The sequence below is a fragment of the Peromyscus maniculatus genome, chromosome 2, assembly GCF_049852395.1.
Source record: "Peromyscus maniculatus bairdii isolate BWxNUB_F1_BW_parent chromosome 2, HU_Pman_BW_mat_3.1, whole genome shotgun sequence".
Classification (NCBI taxonomy): Eukaryota; Metazoa; Chordata; class Mammalia; order Rodentia; family Cricetidae; genus Peromyscus; species Peromyscus maniculatus.
In genome coordinates, this window is record NC_134853.1 from 149,958,879 (window position 1) to 149,967,001 (window position 8,123).

Sequence of the window (8,123 nt, forward strand, 5' to 3'; positions counted from 1 at the left end):
CCCCTCAGTTTCTTCCCCTGTAAACAGGAAGACAATAATTGTCCCTACATCACAGGCTGCTGTGAGGATACAATACTAACACAAGGAAAGACTTAGGCAGGGCCTGAGACTAGTAGCCATCCCTGTGTGCTGTCAGGAGCTCTGCTTCCAGTTAAGGTGGGACAGCAGGGCCGCACACGTAACTGCCTGCCTAAAGCAACGGAGGAAACTGACAGGGTATATAAAATGACTGCGCATCACCAGGCACCAAGCAACCAAGTACAAGGATTCCCTAGGGGAGGGGGTTAGGCCTGTGTCTTCCCAGCTTGCAGTCTGGACAAGGGGTACAGGTGTGGGTAGTAGGAGGGGGCGGGGGCGGGAGGGGAAGGGGCAGATGATGACCCAGGTAGAAGCTGCTTGCCCTCCTTAGCAGAGGCTGAGTCAGAATGCGGGGATCCAGGCGGCTTGTGTTCTCACAATGGAGCCCTGGAGATGAGAGGTCAACACAGAGTGGTAACAGAGAAGGCTGCTGGTGGCTGCTGGAGCCTTGAGCCGAACACACCCCACATAGGGTTCGGGGGAAACAGCCAGAAAAATCTGTGGGTGTTACAGGTGAAGTATCAGGCAGTTACTCTGCTCATCATGTGACCTAACGCCCGACAAGGGACAACTTAAATGGGAAGAAAGGTTTATTTAGCTCACGATATGCGGGTGGGGGAAGGCGTGGCCGCAGGGCCATGCAGTCAGGCAACTTTATGTTGATGGGAATAGGAGGTTGCTGCTTGCTCACATCTCAGCAGAGAGGGAAAGGAAAGCAAGCTGGGGTGTAAAGCTTAAGGCCCACTCTCTACCCACTGACTTCTTCCAGTCCCAGCCCGTGAAGGTCCCACAACCTCCCAGCACAGCGCCACCATCTGGGAGCAAGTGTTCAAACACCTGAGCTGCGGAGACACTTAGAATTCAAATCACGGCAGTTGGGAGGCAAATGACGGTACCAGATGGCAACAATGGACATAGACGTCTAGTGATCAACAGCTCTGGAAGTGAGAGGTGTGTGGGTAAATACCAATGAAATTCTTATGATTTAAACCCTTTTTAAAGATAATTGTCTGGTATTCATTATGTGCAAGTAAACGCAGGGAAACTTTAGCTCAAAGATGGCAGTAGATGCTGTCAGGGTTCTATACCAGACAGGAGTGTTGGAATATCACTTGAAAGCGAACTGCGAGAAGTTAAAAAATGTTTACTACACACCCTCAGGCAAAGACCAAAATAACAAAACAAAAAGCCAGAGCTGCAGAGCCTAAGGGGGGATAAAATGCAGTCATAGAAACTGCCACAGTCATACGAAAGGAGGAGAAGGAACAGATGGAAGGAACAGAAAACGGCCCCTGAAAGGCAACAGTGTCCAGTCAAAAGGCAGAGATTGTCACCCTAGGCCAAGCAGCAAGATCCAGCAACGGAATATTGCCGGTAGGAAATCCACTGCAAGTCTAAAGATGGAGATAGGTTAAAAGAAATGGATACAGAGATACGGAGCCACACAAATAAAGTGTTTAGGCTCCTGACAGATGAGGGACTTCAGTGCAGGCACCATCAGAGACAAAGAGGGTCATTGCACCATGACAAACGTACCAAAGTTACCAAGAGGATTTGCAGATGTGTGTATGTGTTCGTGTGCATGCAGTGTGTGTGGACCTGTGTGTGATATAGGTGGAGCCAGGGAACGGCTTGGGGTGGTGTCGTCCCCGTGGTACCGCCTTCTCTCTGTTTCCTTCTTGTTCGTTTGTTCGTTTGTTTGAAGACGGGGTCTCTCACTTGCTGGAGCTCTCTAAGCTGCCTTGGTTGTTGGCCACAGAGCCCCAGAGATCCCTGCTCTGGAATTACAAGTGCACACCATCGTGCCTAGATTTTTTTTTCTTTTCTTTTCTTTTTTAGGAGTGAAGAGGAAAACCAGAATCCTAAAATAGCCCTCATTATTTCTACCCTTTGGATGTTTACTGCCAGTTCACCCCCAAGACAAGGTCCTCACAGGCTACTGCACTGCAAATCCTTGTTTGGCCCATTAAAACAGAAGAGAGAGAGGGAGAGAGAGAGGGAGAGAGAGAGAGAGAGAGAGAGAGAGAGAGAGAGAGAGAGAGAGAGAGAGAGAGAGAGAGAGAGAAAGAGAATGTTCTCTGGTCTTAACACTCTTCTCAATTCCTAAAATGTGGCTGTGATTAGGAGCTCAGGAAGGAGCCAGAAAATGTGATAGAGGAAAAGCCTAGAGGAGGGTATTGTGCCTTGGGGGCAGCAAACGGCTCTTGCACATTCTAGGGAGAGCTCCAGCTTCATCCTCATTGACTCCAGCAAGGCTCACCATGCCCTACTATGTGTTGTGTGTAGGACCTGACTATGCAGCTGGAGATGGGCAGGTCTCTGTCCCCAGGAGCCAGTGTGCTGGTCTGGGAGGCTGGAAGAGAAGCTGGTCATCAACACAGCCAATGACATCCATGGAAGGATGGTGCTAGAAAGAAAGTCACACAGGGTTGTGTGACATAATAGGGGTTGTCTTGGGGCTGTGGGGACAAGGAGGGTCTCCATGAGAGGGAAACACCTGAGCTGAGACCTCAGCGGGAAGTGGGGACAGTTAGCTTTGTTGGTGGGATGGGGTGATTCCAAGTGGAGAGTTAAAAAGGCAGCAGGAGAGGGAGGAGCAGTTTGGCTTACAGGTTGTAGTCCACCCTGGAGGGAAACCAAGACAGGAACTGAAGCAGAGGCCGTGGAGGAATGCTACTTCCTGGCTTGCGCCCTCTGGCTTGCTCAGCCATCTTTGTTATACAGCCCAGGCCCCCCTGCCCAGGGGTGGCACTGCCCACTGTGTGCTGGGCCCTTCCACATCAGCTAACAGTCAAGAAAATGCCTCCATAGTCAGGCCCATAGGTCAGTCTGCTGGAGGCCATTTATCGGCTGAGATTTCCTCTTCTCAACTAGGTCCAGGTTTACGCTGTCAAGAACCCAGTCTACAAGACCCACTGACTGATTAGAACAGCAGTGACCTGAAGAGGTTGATATGTTGGAGGTCTAAGGTTGGAATGTTGCAGGTCTAGAGGTTAATTACTTTATCTGAATAACCATTCCCTGCCCACCTCTGTGTCCGAACTAACATCCTGTGACTAATAGATAAAAAACCTTTTTGAATTTATTAACTTAGCAGACCTCTAGTTTCCACCAACCCCAAAGCTAAAAATGTCATCAGATACTGTCTGAAAGCCCGTAGCATGAATTGTTAGAAGGTCTTATTAATGAAATCAAACCTGGAGCCAGGTATTAGAGTTAAAGCTGGAAGATCAGAGAAGCAGAACAAGCCACAGCCACCTCACCTCACCAGTTCCTCAGCTGATCCTCTTTCCTCAGACTGGAAGCCTCTGAGTCCTCATCTGAATGGATCTCAGTTGAACTGCTGCTCAAAAGCCTAAAGGCTTAAACAGCTCTAGTTCCTGGTTTTCACACCTTATATGCTGTGGATATCGCTCTATATAAATAAAACACTGATGGCCAGTGACCAGGCAGGAAGTATAGGTGGGATAAGGAGAGAGAAGAATTGGGGAAACAGGAAGAAGGAGGGGGAGACACTGCAGCCACCGCCAGGACTAGGAACATGTAAAGATGCCGGTAAGCCACAAGCGACGTGGCAAGGTATAGATTTATAGAAATGGGTTAATTTAAGATATAAGAACAGTTAGCAAGAAGCCTGCCATGGCCATACAGTTTATAAGTATTATAAGCGACTGAGTGATTATTTTATACATGGATTGTGGGACTGCAGGGCTTGGTGGAACCTGGAGAGAAGCCCTCCAGCTACACTTATATACTTTTCTGCTTCTTGCCATCACTTCCTGGGATTAAAGGCATGAGTCACTATGCCTGGCTGTTTCCAGTGTGGCTTTGAAATCACAGAGATCCGGATGGATCTCTGCCTTCGGAATGCTAGGATTAAAGGTTTGTGTACCACCATTTTCTGGCCTCTGTATCTAGTGGCTGTTCTGTTCTCTGACCCCATATAAGTTTATTAGGGTGCAAAATATATTGGAGAACACAATATCACCACAGAAGCCCACAGAAAAGTGTCCCTCATCTCACTGTAAGAACCTCTCTGATGGACCCACCAATGTCTTTTAAACTTGCCTTGATTTATGACTTTCTTCACAAAACTATAAAACTTTGTGAAACTCCTTCCACATTAGAACATGGAATTGTGAAGGACCTAAATCTACCTTCCAGGGCCATGGTCACTCAAATTTGGCTCCGGGATAAATAATCTCCTGTTCCCTTTAAGGTGAGGTGTGTGTGTGTGTGTGTGTGTGTGTGTGTGTGTGTGTGTGTGTGTGTGACAGTGTCAAGTTGACAAAAGCTAGTTATGACAGGAATCAAAGGCCCACAGCCATGCATGTTCATAACATGTCAGGAACATGTTTACTGTGGCCAGAAAGGGACTGGAGAAGTCCTGGGAGCCTGTGTGTGACAGACCTAAATGCTGTGCCAAAGAAATGAACATTCTCCTGTAGCAAGGGAGGGGAGCCGAAGAGGCCACGCCCTCTGCCTTCCTGGGCCCCTTCTGGGGGAGATTTCTTTGAGCCTGACTTGCAAAGGTTGTTGACTTTAGTTAAGTAAACACTCCCAGACTTGTGCTCAAATAGATTTAGGGCAGTGGTTTCTCAACCTTCCTGACGCTGAGAGTTCCTCATGCTGAGGTGACCCCCTAACCGTAAAATTATTTTCATTGCTACTTCATAATTATAAATTTGCTACTGTTATGAGTTGTAATGTAAATCTCTGTGTTTTCTGATGGTCTTTGGGGGTTGTGACCCACAGGTTGAGAACCACTGATCCAGGGTAGTATGAAGTCCAGGGAGTCACAGAGCTGCTGTGATGGGTCTGGGGTCACTCAGAGATTGACCATGACCATGAATACATTTTAATAAGAGGCTTTTTATTTAGGTACTGGCATCCGACGTGGGGCTAGAACTGCACCTGAAAGGGCTCCCAAGTGTCTGGGCTCAGCCCAGTCAGCTCAAGGCTTATAAAGGCAAAACCCACATGCCTGCATGTATTCTGCCTTTGCGTCAGCAGGGTCTTATTTCAACATATATGTCTTACAGTTGTCCTCGTCGTCTTTTTTAGCAGAGTAAGCAAGTTGGATTACAAAAGCAGAAATAGCAGTTAGTCTTGTGACCTACTGTCTTACAAGAACAGCAAATTTTACAAGATCTGTAATGTAAGAATCGTCTTGAACGTCTGGGAAAAAAAGGGCAGGGGCTTCAGGGTATAGCCTGTACAAGCTAGAGGCTTATGTGTTAGAGGCATTTTTGCTTAGTATTATCTTAAGCATAGTAATTAAAACCTTAAATGTAATGTTAGCCATCACAATTGCCCAGGAAGATGTGAGGGGTGGAACCTTAGCAACCCCAGCAACCCCCCAGGGGCACCTCACATAAATGGACACAGCCAAGGGCCAGGACTTCCCCCCTCCTCCCGACAGCCTCTGCACTCAGCCCTGCCCACCTGGGGTATGCAGGCAACACCTAGATTTCTTTGCATCCCTCCAAGCAGTCCCAAAAGGCCAACATCACAAAATCAGCACAAACCAGGCCAGCTTCCCGTATTAGATCTGTCCAGCAGTTTCCTCTGGGAACCAGGGCTCTCACTTGCTCCATCACTAAATCAGCAGGGGCTGTGACTCCCAGCAGAAGCTGTGGGGAGAGTTTTCTGCTCTGTCAGGCCCTTTGAAGAGGACCCTGCCTGAAAATAATTGGGCCATCCACCAGAGCTTCCTGGGAACCAAAAAAGAAAGAGCCAGTTCCTGCCTCTGGCCCAGCAGGGCTAGAGCTCCAGCAGAAGAGCAGCCTTCACTGAGGGGAACCAGGAAGGCAGGGACTGTGAACAAGGCGAGCTTCGTGGAAGCCTGCGATTGGACCTGGGTAAGAAACCTTGTGCTGATATACAAGACTGCCAAAAGCCCAGCTCTCCCTCTTGTCCCAATCCCAAGAGGTTCTGGTTGAAGACAGTATCAGTTTACAGGCAGTGGACCCAGGGAGAGACCAGGCTAGCCCACTCTTTCAACCATTCATAAATCCAAGGAAGTACTCTGGCTAGCCTGAAGAGAGTCACATGACTATCCACAGCAACCAGAGAAGATGCCTGAAGGGAACACCATGAATGAATATTTCTAGGTCACATGATTACTGCACGATCCAGGAGGTCTTTGATTGGCTACCTGACCAGAACCATAGAGAGTGAAGAAAGAGCAAACAAGATGGAAATGAGGCTCTTAGTCTGATAGCTTGTTGCTGGAAAGTTCTCATGGTCTAGCCTAGAGCTCCCTGCCCACTCCTTCCCAGCCATACTTCCAACACCTAATGTGTGAGAGTTCTGAATATTTTCGTGTGTGTGTGTGTGTGTGTGTGTGTGTGTGTGTGTGTGTGTGTGTGTGTGTGTGTGTGCAAATATGTATGTGTGCAGGTGCATATGAAGGACAGAAGATGACATTAAATGTCTCCCTCAATCATTCTCCACCTAAATTTTTGAGACAGGGTCTCTCGCTGAAGCTGGGACTTACCGATTCAGCTAGACTGGCTGGCCAGCCCAGGAGCCATGGGGATCCTCCCGTCTCTACCTTCCCAGTCCTGGGGCCTGGAGTGTGCTGCTACTCCCAGTTACTGCTGGCTTGCTTTTAACATGGTTTCTAGGAATTAAACTTGAGTCCTCATGTCTACATGACAAGCAGTTTTCCAACCCAGCCACCTCCCCTGCCCATGTCCATAAGGTTTCAAATCCTTGTCTCTACGCCTCACTTACTTACCCGTTCGTCGCCTCTGCCTTGGGTGGCTTCCTGTACAAGTCTCAGTCCTCCCCACCTCGCACATTATGCTCCTTCTATGTCTATTCACAGTCCCACTTCCTTGAGAACAAATATTTAATATTTCTCTGTTCTCTTTTCCTAGTGCCTTGAACGTTACTTGACACATCAATAAATATTCTTAGAATGAATCAATTAACTAACTGCAGTTATTGGATTGGCCACGAACAGTTTGGAAATGCCTAGTGTCGGGTAGGTAGTTTTCTCCTCAGAATTGAAATACTCCCTCCTGGAGGAAGTACTTGAAAGGCTCAGAAGATCAGAAGAAAGGGAAAGCCACTAGGCTCAGGAAGATCCAGAAACTTACAGGCTTGGGAAGCTACAGGATGCACCAAAGCCCCTCCCCAAGGAAGGAAGGAGACTCTTCAGTGGAGCTGTCTGCAAGTTGGGCAAGGAGCTCCAGGACTGTAGCTGTCCTGTCACTCACAGAGGTGGGCTTCTGAAAGATGCAGCTGTGGGAGAGTCACCCAAGAAGTCCTGATAATCACATTTGTTCACTAGACCAGATGTGGGAGCAATTGTTTCTTTGATCTGTTGCTGTCAACGCTCTTGTGTAGATACATGTTTGCTTATGTCCCCTCAGGCGATGTCAAAATAGTACCTGGGAAGATCAGTTGTTTTTCGTGTCCTGTGGCATCACAGGTCTTGGGGAGATGCCCATGGCCTAATTTTATCCTGAAAGATGTCCTAGAGAAGCCTCTGACCCCCAACCTCAGTCTTCTCTTCTGGGAAACGGGCTCTTTGATTTTCCACTCTGGATCCAACCCTATAAGTCAAGAGGGCTCTTTGATTTTCCACTCTGGATCCAACCCTATAAGTCAAGAGGAAGAGCTCAGCCTTGGAAAACTCTTGGAGAACCCTTGACAGCCAGCAGAACTCTGAGACACAGGCTTCCCAGGCAGCAAGCAGGAGAGGCAGGACAAGAGAGATTTCCAAGCATATCAAAGTGATTATCTGCCAAATAGCCAACTGTCTAATTTTAGAATATTGTCAGATACTTCTGACACTCATGGAAGGAGCTTGAAGTCTTGAATTCATCTCTGCATTTCACTGGGAAATTTAGGCCTGTCATTAGAAGCACAACAAAACCCTAGTAATGGAAACTCACGATTCTGAGGCCTCTCCATCAGCTGGAGAGGAAGACTGCTTGCTGGACCAGTCCGTAGCACTCACTCTATGGAACGGGGCTCTTTCTCAACCCCACCACCACCCCTCCCCCTGTTCACAAGTTTGTGAGCCTAGCACG

General features: G+C 48.1%; 1 long non-coding RNA gene across 1 annotated transcript; it reads left to right on the forward strand.

The window, feature by feature from the left end:
* The first annotated feature begins 503 nt into the window (after positions 1-503).
* On the forward strand, positions 504-3,616 carry LOC121827391 (uncharacterized). Its single transcript, XR_006069667.2, has 3 exons — positions 504-591; positions 848-1,029; positions 1,918-3,616. It is a non-coding gene; the product is annotated as an uncharacterized LOC121827391 (long non-coding RNA).
* Positions 3,617-8,123: the final 4,507 nt, after the last annotated feature.